This window comes from Bos taurus, chromosome 13 (genome assembly GCF_002263795.3).
Source record: "Bos taurus isolate L1 Dominette 01449 registration number 42190680 breed Hereford chromosome 13, ARS-UCD2.0, whole genome shotgun sequence".
Classification (NCBI taxonomy): domain Eukaryota; kingdom Metazoa; phylum Chordata; class Mammalia; order Artiodactyla; family Bovidae; genus Bos; species Bos taurus.
Genome location: NC_037340.1, coordinates 72,311,361 through 72,325,111, shown reverse-complemented (window position 1 = coordinate 72,325,111; position 13,751 = coordinate 72,311,361). Strand labels below are relative to the sequence as shown.

The 13,751-nt window shown below is 42.6% G+C and overlaps 1 long non-coding RNA gene across 1 annotated transcript; it reads right to left on the bottom strand.

Annotated features, from left to right (window-relative positions):
* Window positions 1–5,958: 5,958 nt before the first annotated feature.
* On the bottom strand, window positions 5,959–10,916 carry LOC112449337 (uncharacterized). The gene is made up of 2 exons (XR_009497011.1): window positions 8,567–10,916; window positions 5,959–6,578 (listed from the first exon to the last, which is right to left on the bottom strand). It is a non-coding gene; the product is annotated as an uncharacterized lncRNA (long non-coding RNA).
* Window positions 10,917–13,751: the final 2,835 nt, after the last annotated feature.

Genomic DNA, 13,751 nt, shown 5'->3' with positions numbered 1-13,751 from the left:
CATCATCCAAAGTCAAGAAGGAAGAAACCCTCATTCATCCATGTAAGTAACTTCCAGGTACCCCAAGGAAGGGACACATGGCCGCTTCTGCTCCTGGCTTCCAGGGACTCCTGGTTGCCTACTCAAATCTCCTTCTCTCTTCCTACCAGAACTTTGGTTCCAGAGGAGCTATGTAACAAATTAAAATGTTATATTTTTTAGTTTCCTTTGCCAAGAGGGATGACCACATAATGTCATCTAGCAAATGATAGGTAAGAAGACATTGCTGGTTAAACTTCAATGAAATGTCACTAAAGGCAGGGCAGGCTCGACTAGCACAAGACCTTTCTGTCCTTGGTTTGTTATGCTTTCTCTTTCTTCAGCCATCTTGTGACCTTCTTCAATCACTTGTGACCTCGAGGTGACTGCAAGAGACAGACCAAGAGAACTGGGAAACTCTTTAAATCCCAAATCTGCTACCTGCAAACTCTATGAACTTGGACAGTTCATTTAACCTCTCTGGGCTTCATTCTGATCTACAAAATTCTTCCATAATATCTATTTCTCAACATGAAACCAATGACATGAAATGACTTATCTTCCATATCAACCAGAAACTTCAGCTGCACCGTCCTTGAAAAAGCTAACTTTTCAAAGATGTAGGTCTGTTTTATTGAGCGGCAGAGGGATCCTATCAATTTACAATTCCACATCCTTCAATTCTAGCAGTTTTTCTTGAATTATTTCTTTTATGATGCCTTCCCTTTCATTTTCTGTGTTTTCTCATTCTTGAACTCCTGTTATCTGGACACTGGCCCTCTTAGTCTGTTCTCTAGTTTTCTTATCTTTTGATAAGATCACTTTTCTTTATCTCTGTACTAGGCAAAGAACCCTGAAAAGCCAGGAACCATCCTCCTCCCTTGAAGGCAGTAAAATATTCAAAATAATAATAAATATTTCTTCCCTAGCACACAAACCAAAAGAGCCAAACCATCCCCTCCCTAGATAGCAATAAGGAATTCAAAATAATAAATATTTCTTCCCTAGCATACAAACCAAAAAACTCGATCACTTAGGTTATCTTTAAGTGTTTTCCTGGATAATGTTTGTGTTAAAGAGGAAAAATCAAAACTGCAAACAGAATATTTAAAAACAAGAAAGAGAATATCACAGAAAATCTTATGGAATGAGACAAAGCTGATTCACAGGCAAATTCATAACCTTAAATGTCTTTATGGTTAATCATAAAAGCATAAAAGTAGATAAAATAAACATTCATTTAAGTGATTTGGTTTTTTATAAAATTTAAAATAACTACAAGTAACCTGGAAAATACAGTTAAAGCAAGCTTCATTGATTAATAATCTTAATAGTCAGAAAAGCAGTAGAATTAGTAGATAAATATTAGGATTGGTTCATGAAATAGCTTTGTTTCCATTAAGAGGCAGCAAAACTAAATATTATAAATGTAAAAAGGGAGACTAATGATTTACAACTGTTAGAGTCCAAAAGACTTTTGGACTCTGTGGGAGAAGGAGAGGGTGGGATGATGTGGGAGACTGGCACTGAAACATGTATAATGTCATATATGGAACGAGTCACCAGTCCAGGTTTGATGCATGATACTGGATGCTTGGGGCTGGTGCAATGGGACGACCCAGAGGGAATGGTACGGGGGAGGAGGAGGGAGGAAGGTTCAGGATGGGGAACACGTGTATACCTATGGCGCATTCATGTTGATATATGGCAAAACCAATACACTAATGTAAAGTTAAAAAATAAAATAAAATAAAAAAAAAAACAACTCTTTGAGGACTCTATGCATAATTATACGCTAATACTCTCAAAACCTCAGTGAAATGGATTATGTTCTGGGAAACTATACCAAAATGTTAGACTATCAGGAAAATTAGACTACCTCAATAGACCAATAACAAAGGAAAAATTATAAAGTTGTCAAAGAATTGCCTTCAAAAATGCTTTCCAACTTCAGCTGATTGCGTGGGTGCATTACTTCAACCTTCCACGGAACAAACAATTTCCCTGTAACATAAATCCTTTCAGTGTATGGAAAAACATGGAAGTCTTATTAGTTTCAAAGTAGTTTCCAAAGCTTGCAAAACTATTGACATGATGTTTAGGATGAATCTGAAAAAACATTACGTTGAGTGAAAGCAGCCAGACACAGTGTATAAACTATGACCCCATTTATATGAAGTTCAAGGATGAACAAAACTAATGTCTGGTGATAAAAATTAGAGAAGAGTTTGCTGGGGGCAGGGATGGAGGAATACCTAGAGGAGCCACAGCAGAACTTTCTGGGGCCATAAGAAGACTCTATACCTTGATCTGAGTGATGGTTACTGGGGTGTGTATATTTGCCAAAATTCATTAAGTTGTACTCTTCAGAACTGTGCATTTTACTGTATGTAAATTATACTTCAATAATACATGTTTAGGAAAAAAACTCAGTAACCGCGAAGAAAAGAGCAGGCTAATCACACTTAATATGTTGCATATGCAAAAATACTATATAAAATATAGGTAATCTTACAATAAATTAGAAGAATAATACATTAAAAAAATGGCAAGGTTGTTTCAATATGAGAAGTTTATTACTATTGTACATTATTTCAAATCAGAAAAAGCAAATCATAATGTTGAAATTAGCTTATTAAGTGCAATTATTCTTGATATTAATCCCTAATAAGCTCAGATAAAAAGAGATGATACCTCAATATGACAAAAAATATCTACCTCAAACCAAAAGCCCAAGTCATCCTTAACAGGGACACTGAATTAATTATCTCATTAATGCCGAGAACTAAACTAGGATGGCTACCGTTCCCAGTGCTATTTATTATTGTTCTGAAATTGCTAAGCAATATAAAAGGACAAGAAATAGATATGAATCATAACTATAGGGGAGAAAGATAAGTATCATTTTTAGTCCATGATAATATTGTCTTTCTAGAGAACTCAGGAGGGCCAACTGAAAACAATATTCAGATGGACTACAAAATAAATATACCGGCACCAGTAACGATGTTCACTGAAGCATTGACCTGAAAGAACAATTGGAAAGCACCTAAATGTCTAATAATAGGAGATTGGATGAATAGAAGTGTACACACCCAGTAGAATATTATGCAGCAGTTAAAATGAAATACGTAAATATAAAAATATTAAATGAAAAAGAAAATGCGGGATGATATACACAGTGTGGTTCTTTAATGTTTAAAAAAACACTAAAAACTATGCTATTGGGAAAATACAAAAATATGAATGTGAACGATTCCTCCCAACTTTGGGATGCTGGTTGCCTCTGGGGAGAAAGAAAGGGAAATGAGATGATGGAGGCCAGGGGCCTCAGTTATTGGTGTACATTTTTTAAGGAATAAAAAGGGAAAGAGTGGGGGAAACATTCTTCATCTGAGAACCAGACCCAATGTGCCAGAAATAATCCCCAGAAAGTTCCCTTGTGGCCCTACCACCCCCAGCAACCACTTCCCTGCTTTGCTACCAATGGTGACTTTTACCAGTTCTTGAAGTTTATTTAAAAGGAATCACAGGGGACTTCCCCAGAGGTGCAGTGATTAAGACTCTGGGCTTCCAATGCAGGGGGCATGGGTTCCATCCTGGTCAGGGAGTTAAGATCCTGTGCCCTGCGGCATGGCCAGAAAAAAGGAACCACGGGCTGCCTTGCAAGCCTTCTTTGGTCTCCCTCCAAAGACCGGCCGATTGGCTGTCTCTCCAACAGACCCGTGGCAGTCTGAGCCACGGTTGAGGACCACACACCTCAGTGCTCTTGGCCGCCATGCAGGCCAGGGGTGCAGCCTCTCATGGGAGGCTACTCAATTCAGGACACAGAGTAGACACCCAGAGGACAGCGTACCCCTTTTGACACTTTATGTAGAGTCACATCTGGTACTGATGAAAATTCCATTAGTCCAGTAGGAACACCCTATTGGGAAAAGACTCTTTGCACATTACAGACAGATCAGTTTCTCCACCACAGCACTACTGACACCTGGAGTCAGACAATTACTTCCAGTGGGGACTGTCCTGGACATTGTAGGATGCTTACCAGCATCCCTGGCCTCTCCCCACTAGAAGCTGTTCCCCCTCATGACAGCTAAAAATATTTCCGGACATTGCCAACTGTCCCCTGAGGAACAAAATCACTCTTGGTTGAGAACTACTGTGATAGAAGATAGATTAGACTGGGGAGGGGGAATGCGAAGTGATTTTTGAGTTTTTTTTTACCTAGGAATAAAGTTATTAAGATATATGTTGCTGTTGTTCAGTCACTAAGTAGTGTCTGACTCTGAGACTCCATGGAGTACAGCCCACCAGGCTCCTCTGTCCATGGGATTTCCCAGGCAAGGATACTGGAGTGGGTTGCCATTTCCTCCTCCAGGGGATCTTCCCGACCCAGAGATCAAATCTGTGTCTCCTGCATTTGCAGGCGGATTCTTCACCACTGAGCCACCAGGGAAGCCATTAATGTATATGCATTAGTATTGAAAAGAGCAATGAAATTGTATCAAAGACAGAAAAGAAGATCTATTCATGATTAGGGAGCACACCAGATTCAAGGATAGGAAAGCAATATTATAAATCTACTGATTCTGTTCAAAGTAATATGTAAGCTTAATGGAACTACAATTAAAACTTGGCTGGAAACTTTCTGGAACTTAAAAATGTTAGTCTAAAGTTTGAGTAGAAAAATAAAAGAGACTGAATAATACAGGAAATTTTCAAAAATATAAATAAATAATGATTTTATCTACCAGATATTAAATGGGTCATAAAATTATAATAATTAAAACAGTATAGAAGAATAGACATTGCTATGAAAAAAAATTAAAAGCTAGAAACAGGCCTTACTCTATGCAAGAATTTAGTATCGATTAAAGTGGCATTTAAATTAATGAGAAATGTTGTGGAATGCTCAATAAATGATGTAAGAACAACTCATTAACAGTTTGGGGCCAGGAAAAAATTCAAGGCCTCACACCACGTGTCAAAATAAGTTTCATGAAGCATAGAGTTATTATTTTAATTAAACCATAAAAAACTAGAATAAAATACAGATTAATATTTTCTTATATTAGGAGACAAATGGCTTTCTAAGCAAAAGGAGAAAAAAGCAAAAGTTAGGACTCGAAAAGATTGATACACTTGACTATATTAAAACGTCAATTTTGTATATATCAGGAAGCACTACAAAACTGAAATTCAGAAAAACTATTTGTCACATAAAAGAACATAATATTTAAGATTTCTTCTAAATCAATATGAAAAGGACATATCCTTCTCATTTTTCAAATGGACAAAAGGACCAAGACCATGCAGTTCATAGGAGATGAAAGAGAAATGGCCAAAAAACATCAAGAAGTTCATCTCACTGGAAATCCACAGTACACAAATTAGAATATTGAGACACTATCTTTCACTTATCAGGTTGGTATGGATTTTTTTAAGGTAACACCCAGCCTTGGGGAATTTCCATATCTTCTTGAGAGAGTGTGAATTTATGAAACTTTCTGAAAAGGAATTTGACAATTATTTTCAGAGGCCTTAAAAAGGTTCATGTACACCTAAGAGTCTCATGCTTACACCTCCAGCCTAGAACTCACCTCTGAATTCCAGGTGGATATTCAACAATCCCCACCACCACCACCATCTCTACCTGGGTATCAACTGATGTTTCAAGTGCACCACATTCAAAACCAAGGTCCTGATTCCAACTGCCCCTCTGTGCCCCAGAGCTGTTCCTCCATCTCAGGAAGAGATAGCTCTACCTCTCCCACTGCTCAGACCTAAGACCTTGATGTCCCTGACATTTTTCTTTTATAGATAGCAGATCTGGGGATATCAAAACAGATTCAGTTTTCAATCCCTCATCACCACCTCTCTCACGGAGCAAAGGGCTAGCTGCCCAACACACACAGAAACCAATCCTTTGGCACTGGCTTTTGAGAAAAGAAAGTGCTTTATTTGCGAGGTTAATCAGCAAAAAAGATAGAAGGCAAGGTTCTAGAATCTGACTTCTCAACCCAGGATTGGGGTAAAATTTAAGGTGTCAGGAAAATTTCAAACTTGGAAGCTGACTGGCTAGTCTCAAATCTGTCCATACAAGCTATTCTAGTTGCTGGAAGTCAGGTTTTCCTTATTGAAGGATTTCTCACTTTTTAAGGGGTCCTACAGCAACATTTCTATTTTTTGAGTTCCATAGACTGAAGATTCTTGGTTCTGGAGTCATTGGGGAGACATGGATTTCTTTCTTGCACATGCACAGTGCTGTCTCTATAAAATAACTCAAGGCTTGATTAATCCACAACCTATTGATACTTAAGGAGGCTAAGCAGTTTAAGCTGGTCAGTTTTTACACTGATTATTTTACAGTGTTTCATCTCTGCACAAACTCCCTGGTTCAGGCCACCATCGTTCCGTACCTGGACCATTGTGACAGCCTCTTTGTTTGCCCGATCATCTTCCAGATTATTCTCAATATAGCAGCCTGAAGGAACCTTTTGTAGTAGCCTAAGTCAAATCACACCACTCCTCACTCAAAACCTTCCACTGGCTCCCATCTAAGAGAAAAGAAAAGCTCATTAAAGGCCTGTGATTTATAAGAAAAAATGCATACTTGGTCGTTCAGATGACCAAAATATACTTTTCACCTGTATTTGGTCTTTGTTGACAGTTCCTAACTCATAGCTCCCCAAACCCTTGGAATCTCCTAAGTACTGAGAGTGATAAAGGTGTCTGTTTTGTTATGTTAATGAAGTAATTTCTGGAAAGCATGTAAGAATCCTGGACTGGTTGCCCCTGGAGCCAGCCATGTGATCAGTTCCACCTCCTAACCTCCAGGGAGCTCAGAGGGACTGGAGATAGACCAACAGCCATGGCCAGTCATTTAACCGATCTGGCCTATATAAAGAAGCCACCATGAAGAACCAAAAAGACAGGGCTCCGAGAGCCTGTGGGCTGGTGAACACGTGGAGATTTGGGGACAGTGCATGCGGAGAGAGCACAGAAGCTCTGTGGCCATTTCCCCGCACCCTGCCCTGGGCATCTCTTCCATCTGGCTGTTCCTGAGTTGCATCCTTTTATAGCAAACCAGTAGTCCAGTAAGGAAAATGTTTTCTCTGTGTTCTACGAGTTGCTCTAGCAAATGAATCACACCCAAGGGTCGTGGGAACCTCTGATTTATAGCCAGTCAGTCAGAAGCACAAATCATAACCTGGACTTGCAGTTGGTAAGCTGGAGGTGGGAGGGGCAGTCTTATAGGACTGGACCCTTAAGCTGTGGAATCTGATGTGATCTCTGGCTGGATAGTGTGAGGACCTAGTTGAATTCTTGGACACTGCTGGTGTCCAAAAATTGCCTGTTGGAAGTGAGGGGCAACTCTCCCACACATGTTGGAATTGGGTCCAGGAACCCAAAGAAAGCCTGTATACAATCTGGCTACTTTTCTCACCTAAGCCCAAGAGAAGCTACATAATCATAAAACCCAGCATTGCAGAATGCCAGTGCCAGAAGGATTAGATTCTACTTCAGCAAGTCTGGGCTGATGTACAGAAAAATGCTCCCTTAGAAATACCTCTGACAGTTTGGAACCCTTGAAATTCTAATCCAATACTTCTATCTACAAAAGAGCAAACTGAGGCTTAGAAAGTGACTTCCTGGAGATGTGCAGAGTCGACGATACAGTTCTCTCAGGATGTCCTCTTGATCCAGCCCTTCCTGCAATCCCGTCTAGCTCTTTGAGCCTTCGTGATCTGGTATACAATGTTGTCTCTCCCTGAAAGCTCTGTACTAGCAAACCAGAATTCACATTTTAAATATATGATCAGAATAAGTGTTATCTTACTTACATGACAAAATAAAGAATTTCTGTTGTCTGGGCAATCAGAATTGATTTGTTGATTTTTGGCTCCCTACCAACCAAACATCTTCCTAGTTTGAGAGCAATCCCCCAGGGTGTGACCAACAACCTTGCCCAATGCATCTGTCCCCACTCCTCAAGTGGCCAACTGTCGGCTTCCCTCTTTATCCAAAACCCCATCACACATCTATGGATCTCAGCTGACCCACCTGTTAAGGTGTGGGAGAGGGTTTCCTAGAGTGTCTCAGAGCCATGAGGGTGCCTGGGGCCTCTCTCTGAGCTCAGGTGCAAGTCCCTCAAATGCTGCAAAGACCACTATTAAAAACCTAGCAGAAGAAGCCAGCGAACAAAGAGGTGCCTTAATGATACGCTTTGGAAGCAAGTCTTTTTATAACTTCATTCTTCCCTCTCAATGGCCCCAAATGAAGATGAACTCAGAAAGGAACCCTTGGCAACAGCAGAGGAGAAAACAGCTTTCAAGGGCCTTCGCCTTGTGCCCAAGTTCTTGTTTCAAAAGGAGACAGATTTGGTCTCTCTAACACTCAGTGTGTTACCAAATATCTGGATCATAAGAAATAACAGAAACCAACCTTGGGAGAAACTGTGGCCAATCACACAGAAGCTCTAGGTGTCAGCTGCTGTGATAATCAGCGACTCCTTTCCTTTGAGTCTCTCCACCTCTCCCCATACCTTTCAAGTTCCAGTTGAAGGTAGGTAGTACGCAGGACACAGTGAAGAAGGACCATCTGGAGAGGCTGCTGGGCACTAGAAGTCGAGTGTACAAGTTTGTGGATGGTGATGCTGCCAGAACCTGTTGGAAATGGAAATCCAGTGTCTATTCTGATAAGAACAGACCCCTTCCCTTCCATAGCAAATGAGGCCAATTAACCCATCAACTATCAGGTCCCTTCAATGTGGTCATGTTCCTCAGTAAGGGCTTGGACTAGAACAAGCCCTGATGGAACATTGGACACGGAGCAATGGGGGCAGCCCAGGAAGTCTGAGTGTTGGGTGCATGCCTGTTGCCACGGCCACTTGGGCATGAGCCCTTGAGCAATGGGGCTGACCTGGAGAAAAAGGAAGATCAATGGCCATGGGGTGAGTTTTTGCTCACTGGTGAAGGACATGTTGTAGGTACTTCATAAACATTTATTCAATGAATATCTTAACCTGATCATTGAGAGACATAGGGGCTTGGCAGAGCCAAAGATGGGAGGAGCTTAAGTCCTTGAATCATCACATGGAAGAAAGCTGCCCATAGACTGGAAACTGTCTCATTGGACTGTTATGTGAGCAATGTGGGGGGGTTGGGGGGTGGGGGGGGTGGCGGTGGAATGGTATTGTGTTAAGCCCGTGGGATTTGGGGATTTATTTGTTATTAGAGGCCCGATCAGGCATCTTCACCAGACACAAACAGGCACCACTGTCCTCTATGGACAGCTGTCCTCCAGGTGATTCAAGGTCTTAGGCCCCTCCCATCTTTGTCTCTACCAACCTCTCAGACCACAGAACCTTCTTCTAGCCCCTAGAATAACAGAGAGAAGTCCCACCCACTTCTTAAAAGCTACTGCCCGGAACGGACACACACCATTTTCACTCATGTTTTGAGGACTTGTCACATGGCCAAACATAGATGCAGGCTTAACTGGGAAATACAGTCCTTGTCTGCAGCCGCCCCCTAGCAACAATTCACACTATGGGAAAGAAAGCACAAAGGACTGGTAGGTGGAACACTAGCTGTCTCCACCAGGTCCTGATCCTAGACATTCCTCCAGCATTCACTGAGTCTGTGATCTATTCTCCAGCAGGCATCAGGCCGGGGTTTTCTCTGAATATCTCCACCCCTCCCTTCAACTCTTACCAGCACAGCAGCATCACCAGACTGCCCTCGAGCCTTTACTGTAAGATCCTCTTACCTCTCACCAGAGCTGCCCTGGTGACAGGTTCTTGGCTTGAACCCGCATGGCTGGAGCCTTCTCTCTGCCTGACCTCACCTCACTGCCAGCCTCACTTTTGGGGGGCCTCCTACATAGCTCCCTCCTCCTGGCAGCCCAAATGGAAAGCCAAGCAGATGCCTCCTGAAGGAGGGCTCAGGGTCCATCCTGTCTATCTCTAAGCCAAAGACAATGGGTCTTGACACATAGCGCCTCATTGGTTACTTGTCCTCTTGTTTCCCATCTCCCCACACAATCCATCAGGGCAGGAAGTGGAACCGCCCCTCTGCTTCCTGTTCCTGTCTCACTGGGACTCTCCCTGCACTGATGCTGTTGGTTCCCAAGCTGAACCCTTTTACCAGATGAGTGGTCCCAAGCCCCAGATCCTGGGAGAACTGACTGCTAAGGATACTACTATCCCCTTCCCTGGACACTTACCTTCGGCAGGATCTGCATCCCCTAGGAGGTTACTCTCCCCAGCCAACCAGTGACATTAGAGTGGCCCTTGACTGATGGCATGGAGGTACAAATGCCAGCCCCCGAGTCTCCAGGGGAGACCAACTCTGGTGACACAATTCATGCTCAGAGCTCCTTGTGGGATCAGGCTGAAGCTGGCCTCTCTCTCATGTTCCCTTGTGTCTCTGTAAGAGCACTCTGCAATAAATCACTCTCATAAGAAGCCCCATCTCAGGCTCTGATTCTAGGAAGCTGATCTAAGACCCTCCCTTACATCAGATCCGCCTCTTCTTTCTCAAGGTGGCACCTGCTTTCTTCTTTTTCCAGAGCTGTATTGGCAGACAGGATGCAGAAAAACAGAAATCAGCTTGCAGATAGCAAAAAAAAAAAAAAAAAAATGCCTTGGGAAGTGCAATGAAAATATTGCACAGAAGAGACTATAAAGTGTTGAATGCCATGCTGTCCATCAAAACTCTTGCCAGGAACCCTAGCATGGCCCTGGAGCTCTGCCTCTTGGAGGGAGGCCGCCCACCAAACCAGGAGGACTTGTGACTTGTGGATTCCATGGACACTGTGCATTAAGTTGATCCTTGTCCCTGAGCCACCTCTGGCCTCACATTGCCTTCCCAGGGCAAAACCCACTCCTTTTTACTGTGGTGGCCATTTGGGGGAATTATAAAAGCAAAGGGGTTACGAGAGAGAGAGAGAGAGAGAGAAAAACGCAAAAGGAACAGATAAGAATCTAGAGAGAAAGTGTGAGAGCATCATCTTTCAAAGACGTCCAAGCACCCCTTTCTTTGGCCCGTCAGGAAATCCACACCCTGTTTCCTGGCCCCAGGAGATACACCCCTGGCTAGATCCTGGAACCTGCGATCCACAGAAGTGCTTCTGGTGTTCGATGCATCCTAGACATGTAGCTGAAGGTAGCAGGGGAGAATGGTTGTGCCCACAGGCCTCTGGGAGACGGAAGAGAGGGGCGAGGGTGGTGAACGCAGAGGGTTAAGAAACTGGCAGTTTGCACCAACACCCTCCACTCCTTTCAATTTCTGTTCCGAGAATTTAAATGCATTCTGTCACAGTGAGTTATGTCACCCGGAGGAAATGCCCAACTCGGCGACGTTTTTAAAGATTATTTTTTAGATCACCTATCACTATCCATTTGAGGAACGATTGTTCAATCCGAAAAAATAAATTCAAAACTGTCCCCTTCTAAGCAAGATAGAAAAATAACTTTCCCTATTCTTTCCCTTTTTTTTTTTCTTTTTACTTATTTTTTTTAAAAGAAGGCTTATTTCTGAAGGACAGATTTGAAAATCTGTTTTCACCTTGACATTCTGGCTGGATTTGAGCAGCTCAGTAAGCTGAAGATCATGCCTTGTCAGACGGGTAAACAAATGAATGTAGAGCCAGCTGTGTGACCTCAGGCAATTCACTTAACCTCTCTGAGCCTTAATCTCCTCAATTGTTTCACTGAGGTAACAGTGCTGACCATGATCATCAAATGAAATGATGTCCAGACAGTCCTTGAATGTGAGACAGATGTAAGGTGTCTGTTCCACTAGACTGTCAATTCCTAAAGAGCAGGGAGCAGGCTCTGGCCAATTCTGCCCTCCCTGTAGATCTTACATAGGCCCAGCCCACCTAAATTGTTTAATAAATATTGGATGGGTGGACAGTTCAGTGGGTGATGGTTTGGTGGGTGGAGGTTTGCATGTACAAAGAGATGGATGATTGAAGGAGGGGTGGATGGAAGTGATCATATGTTGGGAAATAGCTATTTAAAAAAAAAAAAAAGATTCCCAAAAGCCCTTATGACAAGTTTCCCAATTTCCATAGTATGAATATTGATACCTTGGCCACCAACATGACAACCCTGAATCCAGAGTTGGAAAGAGAGGTGCAAAACTGGCATTTACAAGTCTGTAGAAGACAGTTCTTGTACCGGAGTGGATGGATGGAAGGAAGAGAAATAAGGGAGGAAGTAATGAAGAAGGCAGGACGGGGGACTCCCTGGTGGTACAGTTGTTATGCAGCTGCCTTGCAGTGCAGGGGATGTAGGTCAGGGAATGAAGATCCCACACGTTTGGGAAAACTAAGCCTGAGTGCCACAACTAGAGAGCCCGCGAGTCACAACAGATCTCACTCCTAAGAGCTGATGCAGCAAATAATATAAATAAAGACTCTTTTTAAAAGAAAGAAAGAAGGTAGGAAGGAAGGGAGAGGGAGAACCACAAATAAATATTTACCATAGAGAAGAAAATAAAAATATTCTGGTACCAGGGAACACAAGGAAAAGCAATGCCTGAGGAGGCAGGAAATCTGCTTTCACCACCAGTCCTCATGGACACTCATCTTCTGGAGCAAATTATTTCCTCTTATAGGATGAGGGTGGGAGTGGAGTTAACACAGTGCAGAACAATGGTCCTCAATTAGTTTTAAGAATTGGAAACCTATTTCCCAGTAAAATCTTACTTGAAAAGCACAATAATAATTACAACTGATATTTATTAAGCATTTGCTATGTACTGGGTACAGTCTAAGCACATTGCATGGAGTCCTCCCAACAACGCAGTAAAACAGATAACCCGACTATCCCTCAACTACTGGAGAGGCTGAGGCACTTGCTTGAAAGTGAAAGTGAGTCACTCAGTCATATCCGACTCTTTACGACCCCGTGGACTGTAGCCCACAAGTCTCCTCTGTCCATGGGATTCTCCAGGCAAGAATGATGGAGTGGGTTGTCATTTCCTTCTCCAGGGGATCTTCCCGACCCAGAGACCCAGGTCTCCCACATTGCAGACAGACTCTTTATCGACTGAGCCACCAGAGAAATCACCAGGCAGGCACTTGCTTAAGCTCACATAACAAATAGCAGATCTAAGATTTAGGCCCAGGCGATGATGGCAGTCCTAACCATTCTGCTCTCCTGCCCTTTTCTATCAGAAGGAAAAGAAGCTGAACTGCCCCCTATAGACCCAAAGCTCAGCAATTCCAGAGGCCCCACAGAGAGCCAGATTGTTGGAAAAGAAGCTGGGGGAACAGGTGTTGATCCTAGTTCTGCTCCTGGTTGGCTATGTATCCTTGGAAAAACCTCTTGCCCTCTCTGAGCTTCAGTTATCTCATTTATAAAACAAAGTGGACATTCCCTACAACTATTATAAATTATACATTGGGCAATCCTCATGAGAAGGATCAAGAAGTCTTCAAAGACGAATAGCTCAAATAAGTCACATTACACACAGTTTATTTACTTCTAGGACATCAAGACCCATATGATTTAGAATGCATCCATTTTTGAGGTTATATGACTTTTTTTTTTTAAGTAGCAACAATTTCTCCAATTAAATTAAATCTTGGGACTTCCCTGGTGGCACAATGGATAGGAACAGGAATCCACCTGCCAATGCAGGGAACACGGGTTCCATCCCTGGTCTTGGAGGGATGCCTCAGAGCAGCTAAACCCATGCGCCACAACTACTGAGCCT